Source organism: Stegastes partitus, unplaced genomic scaffold (genome assembly GCF_000690725.1).
Source record: "Stegastes partitus isolate 25-593 unplaced genomic scaffold, Stegastes_partitus-1.0.2 Scaffold1194, whole genome shotgun sequence".
Lineage (NCBI taxonomy): Eukaryota > Metazoa > Chordata > Actinopteri > Pomacentridae > Stegastes > Stegastes partitus.
Genome location: NW_007578925.1, coordinates 220,447 through 227,896, shown reverse-complemented (window position 1 = coordinate 227,896; position 7,450 = coordinate 220,447). Strand labels below are relative to the sequence as shown.

At 40.5% G+C, this 7,450-nt stretch overlaps 2 protein-coding genes across 4 annotated transcripts in view; one reads left to right on the top strand and one right to left on the bottom strand.

Annotated features, from left to right (window-relative positions):
* Positions 1-3,256, bottom strand: part of LOC103368704 (dehydrogenase/reductase SDR family member 11-like) — a 22,210-nt gene extending 18,954 nt beyond the window's left edge. The window contains exon 1 of the mRNA XM_008297152.1: positions 3,208-3,256. The gene's annotated coding sequence lies outside the window, so the exon portion shown is untranslated. The remainder of the gene's footprint in view (positions 1-3,207) is intronic.
* Positions 3,208-7,450, top strand: part of LOC103368705 (dehydrogenase/reductase SDR family member 11-like) — a 12,602-nt gene continuing 8,359 nt past the window's right edge. Inside the window, exon 1 of one of the 3 annotated variants that reach the window (XM_008297157.1) lies at positions 3,208-3,262. The gene's annotated coding sequence lies outside the window, so the exon portion shown is untranslated. Of the gene's footprint in view, positions 3,263-6,162; positions 6,170-7,450 lie in introns of those variants that run through there. The other 2 variants (XM_008297156.1, XM_008297154.1) reach the window with 2 other exon arrangements.

Here is a 7,450-nt window from a genome sequence, read left to right as displayed (position 1 = left end):
TCTGAAATCTCCCTTACTTGCACAGACACAGCAGTCCCATCAAAACCTTTCTTGTTGTTTGAACCTTCCTTGCTTTCTGAAATCTCCCTTACTTGCACAGACACAGCAGTCCCATCAAAACCTTTCTTGTTGTTTGAACCTTCCTTGCTTTCTGAAATCTCCCTTACTTGCACAGACACAGCAATCCCACCACACATCTACCAGGCCTCAAACAAAGAGGCACTAATGGCTCTCACCTGCGCTTATAAGGAGGGAGGGCTCTCTCTAACCCTACCTACAAGGGACGGTGCTCCTAACCTAAGTGCTGGCTCTCACACAAACTTGTTCCTTAGACATGAGAAAACTTGATGCAAATTGCAAAACTCACAAAACGACTCTGGCTGGAGATTCTTGGCTGTTCAACAAAACTTGCATAATCACACGAAGGAATACTGGAATGAATGACAACAGCTTCCACAAGTCTTTATAAAGCTGCATGCGCTGGGGTCCATATTAGTCCATTATGATTACATTTTCCTCTTAATTTTTTCACTCAAGTTCCCTTCTTGTGTGCATATATTGATATTCAAAATCTAACATTTTAAAAGAAGATGTTATTCTTAAAGGAGATATTGCACCCTGGTCTTCCCTATAAATAAATCATGTACTTTGCTATCATCCCATGGGCTGCTGAACAGTGTTCTCCTGCAGGCAAGTCAATGACTCTTGTACACACTCACACTGACCTGGGCTATCTCACTGAACTTTATGCACACACTTTTACTGTAGCTCTGCTGCTGTTTATACAATGACCACTGTTGGCGTCTCACATTTATAACTGTATAACTGTTTACCTAAATTCATTCTGCACTTCATAATCATGAATGACGAATCTGTAATCACCTCATCACTGCCATAGTCGCTTTTGCATGGTAGTTTGTTAGTTGGATTGTATTTCACAATCAGCTTGGAACGGAGTTTATTTATCAGATTTCCGACAGTGCACTTGGATCATTAGGGAGTTTTTAACATTGACTGACAATAACCGCCCCCCAGTTTGCTGCGTTCACGGCTCCGTGACAGTCGGACTCTCCATCGTCTCTTCTTTTTCTTCTCCTCCTTCTTGTCTGTGAAGCAGGTTCCCGGTGTCCCACTGCAATGGACTGGCGTGATGTGCCCGGAATGTAGACAAAATCCAGGACTGATCTGAAAATCTTATTCCTGCAGATTTTTCAATCAAAGTCAGAGTTTATCATTGGAGAGAAATAAAAACCCAAGAAATGCTGACTGAGAAGCTGCAAACACGAACTTTTATAGAAGAAAAATAAATGAAAGTTGCTGTGAAAGTTTTGCTGTTGTTTTGTTGATTAAGAAACACTTATCACTGAAAGTTAACTCAAGCTCATGTAAGCAAAAGATGAGGGCAACAATGTTATTTTTTTCTGTAAATAAAGCCCCGATAACAACATATTGTTTCCTCTGTTGAATATGATACACCATCTGCTTTCACACTGTAAATCTAAAACTTCTTTGCTCAATTTACAATTGTACAATTTCATGTAGCAGGCACTTTTATCCAAATCGGTGTACATCTGAGGGTAGATGCAACACAAGCAAGGATCTCATCAGGAGAAAACAACTTTGATAAGTGCCATAAAACAAGTTAAAGTGTGATCGGACCTTTGTGCCTACAGGCAGTACAGTGGGGAATTGGATTATTATTTTATCTGATATTTCCCCGAACTCCTCCCACATCCACGTTTTAGCTTCCACGACCGCTGCAGCTGCAGCCCTTTTGCCCAGCCGGTACCTGCCTGCTGCTTCAGGAGATCCCCAAGCCAGCCAGGCCTGAAAGGTCTCCTTCTTCAGCCTGACGGCTTCCCTCACCGCCGATGTCCACCAGCGGGTTTTGGGGTTGCCGCCACAACAAGCACCAGTGACCTTCTGGCCATAGCTCCTAACAGCTGTTTCTGCAATGGAGGCTATGAACATGGCCCACTCTGACTCCATGTCCACATGTCCACAACCTTCCCCGGGATGCAGGAGAAACTCTTCCGGAATTGAAAAACCCCATGAACAAGGGTCTCTGCCAGACGTTCCCAGTGACGTGGACCTTGTGGGACAAAGACGGAGAACCTGGAGAGAACCCACGCTGCACGGGGAGAACATGCAAACTCCACACAGAAAGATTCCGGGACGCGAACCGGCAACCTTCTAGCTGCGAGGCAACAGTGCTACCAACTGCACCACCTTGCAGCCCACATTTAGATTTATGATAACAAAATTGTATTCCATTTTGATTTAAGTGCCGTCTTTTATTTATTTATTTTACCTTTATTTAACCAGATAAAAGACCCATTGAGATCGAAACCTCTTTCACAAGGGTGACCTGGCCAAGAAAGGCAGCAGCACATGTCCACAAATAAACACAACAAAACAATCACAAAATAAACATTAAAAAATGGAAAGTGTAGACAGTAAGCAGATGAAGTGCAGGAGGAGTGATGACTTTGGTAACAATTTAAAAACACAGGCACTGCTGAATGGAATTCTGTTGTCGATCCTTTAGGAGAGCGTGTAAGGGTTCAAGGGAGATGAGTTCTGACATTTTTAGCTCTGACTGAAATGTGTTCATGTGAGCACATATCGTGATGTTTAAAATAACTATATAAAAAAGGAAATAGATATTCTCGCCCCAGTTTACCCTATAATAGAGAACTCATTCTTTTGCAGTTACCTTGTGGACTGTAATCATTACAATCTAAACTTCATGAAGGTCAAAAACAACCAAAAGGGTTAATTTGATGAGCTATTAACATTTCAGTCACAATGTAGGGCAACGATCACTTTCTGCCAAGACTGAAAGTACTTTACAAGAGATAAATTATTGATTTGAAGGTGCTGTACTGGTTATAAAGTAGAGCATAGGGCGACGAGGGACAATTGAACCCACTGATAACACTCAGGTTTTGGAAAAAACACCTACCCCGTTTAACCCCTTAGTGGAAAGCATTGCACTTATTAAGCCAATTGTCCTTTAAAAAAAAAAAAAAAGAAATAAAAGTGCATCTTTTCGTGACCATATTGTACTGAAATTGACTTGAGTTGAATTTTATTGCAACAAACTGCTGATAACATAACGGATAATTCTGATTTCCTACAGTGCAGCAGGACCTTCAACGCAACACTTAAGTGTATTTAATTTGCAGCCCCCCGTTCCCTGCGTTCACTGCTGCGTGACCGTCAGACTCTCCGTCCTCTCTTCTTCTTCTTCTTCTTCTTCNAAATATTGTTTCTGAATAAAAATGAATAAAGCCACTATCTCCCCAGTATTCACAAGCACAATCATTGTCCCATCTTTTGAAAACACTGCAATAGTATGAACATAAATATCTCATGTCCTATTATTTTTATTTAAACATTGACTGAAATCACACTGGCAAGTTTTTGGGGGTTTTTTTGTTTGTTTTTTTTTAAACATTTACAGACACCTATTATCATTATCCAGAAATTAATCAAAACAGATTAGATGAATGAATGAACCAACCACACAAAATTAAATTAAGGAGGTGTTTTTATTTCTGTCCTTGGCACTGATTATTCCCATGCTGACACTGTTGCAAGACAGCCAAGAGGCCATCACAAGTAGTTGAAATGACAATAAACTTTTTGACCAGTAGGGGGGCTTGTGTGCACATGAAGCCTCGAGAAATGAACCTTTTTTTTGAACCAATTAGGTGGAACGCTTCAAGGCTTCATGAGGCTTCATCTGCCCATCACTAGAATAACGCTGGTACGAGGACTGTGAAGTGCAATGAACTGCCGATGAGACAGTGAGACACACAGGGTAAAATACAGGAGGTAATGAGGGTAGATGGGAAACAGGTGCGGGGAGGTAATCAGGGAACAGGTGAGACAAGACAGGTACAGGAAGTAAAACTGGAACAAAACACCCAGTGAAGTGATTTCAAAATAAAACAGGAAAGACGAAACATAATGTGCAGACATGAACAGAAACTTGACAGACATGACACAGTTTCAAATAAACAAAATAATTCCTGTATGGACCGCAAGGTGGCGCAGTTGGTAGCACTGAGCACTGTGGCCTTGCAGCAAGAAGGTCACCAGTTCGCGTCCTGGTGGGGGCACTGGGATCTTTCTGCGTGGAGTTTGCATGTTCTCCCCGTGCAGCGTGGGTTCTCTCCAGGTTCACCGAATTCCTCCCACAAGGTCCAACAACATGTTGAGGTTAATTGGTGATTCTAAACTGCGTAAGTGTGAATGTGAGTGTGCTTGGTTGTCTGTCTCTAAGTGTAGCCCTGTGATAGACTGGTGACCTGTCCAGGGTGTCCCCTGCCTTCACCCTAAGTCNCGGTCGGGATCGGGGCGGCCGTAGCCAAAGAGCTGGTCCGCCACGGGATGACGGTGGTGGGCTGCGCCAGGAACGTGGACAAAATCCAGGTTTGATCTGAAGGGGAAATTTCTGCAGATTTTCAGGAGAAATCTGAGTTGTTGTTTGTTTGTTTTAAAGAAACTGGCAAACAGCTAACATTTTATACGAGAAAAACAAGTGAAAGTTGCTGTTAGAGACACATACATGTGTTTGTCATGATACATGGACTACAGCCATTTAAAGCAACTATAACATAAACTGTCTTTATTACATTGCAATGCTTAAAGTGACTCTTATACAGACTTCCTTTTACTGAGTCAGGCTTATGTAAGCAGTAGAGAAAGGAGGGGTCTGATTATTTCCCATTGTTGACACAGCAACCCATTTCCAACATTTTATCTCCTCTAGGATTAAATAACACCATCTGTCTTCATGCTGTTTATCTAAACTCCCTTTCTGCTCTTATTAAAAGTTCAGTGGAAAAATCTATAACATTAAGTTTGACTCAATATTGAATCATAAGGAAACTAAACTTGTATAATCACACATCTGAAAAACTGTTTCTGTACTTAGAATCCCACAGAACTTCCAGTCTTTTACTGACTTGGTCTGACAAAGAAAAAAAAACAATTGTACAGCAGAACACTGGTGATACTTGTAGTCTTTTCATTTTATGTTCAGGCAACACAAAGGATTCATGTGATTGAGTCATAAAATTACATCAAAACATACTCCTGCATTTTTTGAGATTAATAAACTATTGAACTATTTTTACAGTTCTGAACATTACAATAAAAACTTGCGTTAATAATGATAAAGGTTCAATCGAAAAGCTATGTCCGAACTTAGAAGGCTACATAACTTCCACTGGTATTTTTAAAGTTATTTGTACTAGAAAATACCAAGTTGGTTTAAAAACGGGGCAGTTTTNTAATAAAACAATATATATTTAATATGAAACTGCTGCTATATGACTGATCCTGTTACAAGGACAAAGAGCAGATGAAGATAAGCACTCCCACTGATAATGAGATTTGTCCTGCCATTTGTCCTTGAAGAAGAAAATCTACATCTCCTTTTTTTTGACTATCTTGGACTGAAATGGCCTTTTTTCAGGAACAAAACACATGCAAGACAGAGTGAGGGTCCTGGTGCAAAGTCACTCTGGCTGTTACAACAGGGTTTTATATTACTATCAAGAAATTGTGCTGTTTTCTTTTTGCATGTTTGTGTTATCAGTGCAGCTTGTGTGGGTGACAAAGTATTTGAACAAAACTTTGATGTTTGCAGTTGCAGATAGCTGCAGTCATACTGGAGGTGTGTTGGCGACAGGGTTTGCTGAGGTGTGGTCCTTTGCAAGATAAAAAGAAAGTAAACATTAGGGTTATCTAAACCAAAATATCATATGATACCATAATCGCTTGCCAGCAGCAAAAATGTATTATTATCTGTGTAAAAGGCTAACTAACTGATATCATGTTAAGCTAATGACCTTAGTTTGGCTAGCTGTAGCACTAGCCACCCAGCTAGCTAGCTCAAATTCTTGGTAGTTTCTGCTAAGCATCCCTGGTGTTTGGCAATACAACATTAATTAGAGTTGTAAAGGCAGCCCAGAAGATCATCGGCTGCCCTCTCCCCTCCCTGATGGACATCTACACCTCCCGCTCCCTCAGTAGAGCGAAAAACATCATCATGGACAACTCCCACCCTGGTTCTGCCATGTTTGACCTGCTGCCCTCAGGGAGGCGCTACAGGTGCATCAGAACCAAAACAAACAGACTCAAGAACAGCTTCTTCCCAAAAGCCATCACCACTCTGAACTCACAAACGCAATGACATCAAGTCCACCCCAGCCCCCCCCAAATGTGCAATACCATGATGTGCAATATTTTTCTGTATATATAACTTATCAGATTTTTTATACTTAAATCTCCTCTATTTTTCATTTTTTGCTCTTTATTTTGTACTTATNGGGGGGCTGGAGTCTATCCCAGCCGACTTAGGGCGAAGGCACCTTGGACAGGTCACCAGTCTATCACAGGGCTACACTTACAGTCGTCCCCAAATGTATTCATATCCTTCCATTAAAGAAAAGGCAAAATTCACAATAGTCACTTAAATGACTAGAAACTGAAAAAATTAATAATAAATAAAAATTTGCTAAATTAAAATATAGTAAAATATGACATTGCTTTTGAATTGTGGTTGGAAAGAATAATTAGAAAAAAAACCCAAAACTGTTCCAGATAAATTAGAGCACTTTGTTGATGAGCAGTGGGCCAAAATAGAAATACCTGTCAACAGGTGCAGAAGTCTGAGAGCTACAGAAAACACTTGATTGCAGTGATTGGCTCAAAGGGTTGTTCAACAAAATATTAGTTTACGGGTCCTATCATGCTTGTTTGCTTGTTTTTGTTGTTGTTGTTGTTTTAAAATATTTCTGTTGAACCACAATTCAAAAGCAATGTCATAATTTTCATGAAACTTTCATTTGTTATTGCTTTTGTCAATTTCAACTTATTTCAGTGACAGCTGGGTTTTTTTTTCCTTCTTTAATGGGAGGGTATGAATACATTTGAGGACAACTGTAGAGACAGACAACCAAGCACACTCACATTCACACCTACGGACAATTTAGAATCACCAATTAACCTCAACATGCTTGTGGACTGTGTGGGAGGAAGCTGGAGAACCCGGAGAACATGCAAACTCCACACAGAAAGATCACAGGCGTCCTAACCGGGATGCAAACCGGGGCTCTTCTAGCTGCGAGGCAACAGTGCTAACCACTGATCCACCTTACAGCCCTGTAAGAACTCAGTGTTGGTATTTTAGAATCAAAATTCATGATGTACTGAAACAATTGATCAGGAGTTAATGTTATTAACGTTACAAAGCCTGAGTAGGAAAAACTACTGTGACAAGTCAAAAACACCTCATCAAATGACAAATAGGGTAAAACATGACGTCACATTTTAGAACAAGAACATGCAAGTTGGACTGTAACATCTTAAACATGTCACACATCCTTCATTTTGCACAAGAAACAATTTAGTGTGGAGTTCTAGGTGTTAATGA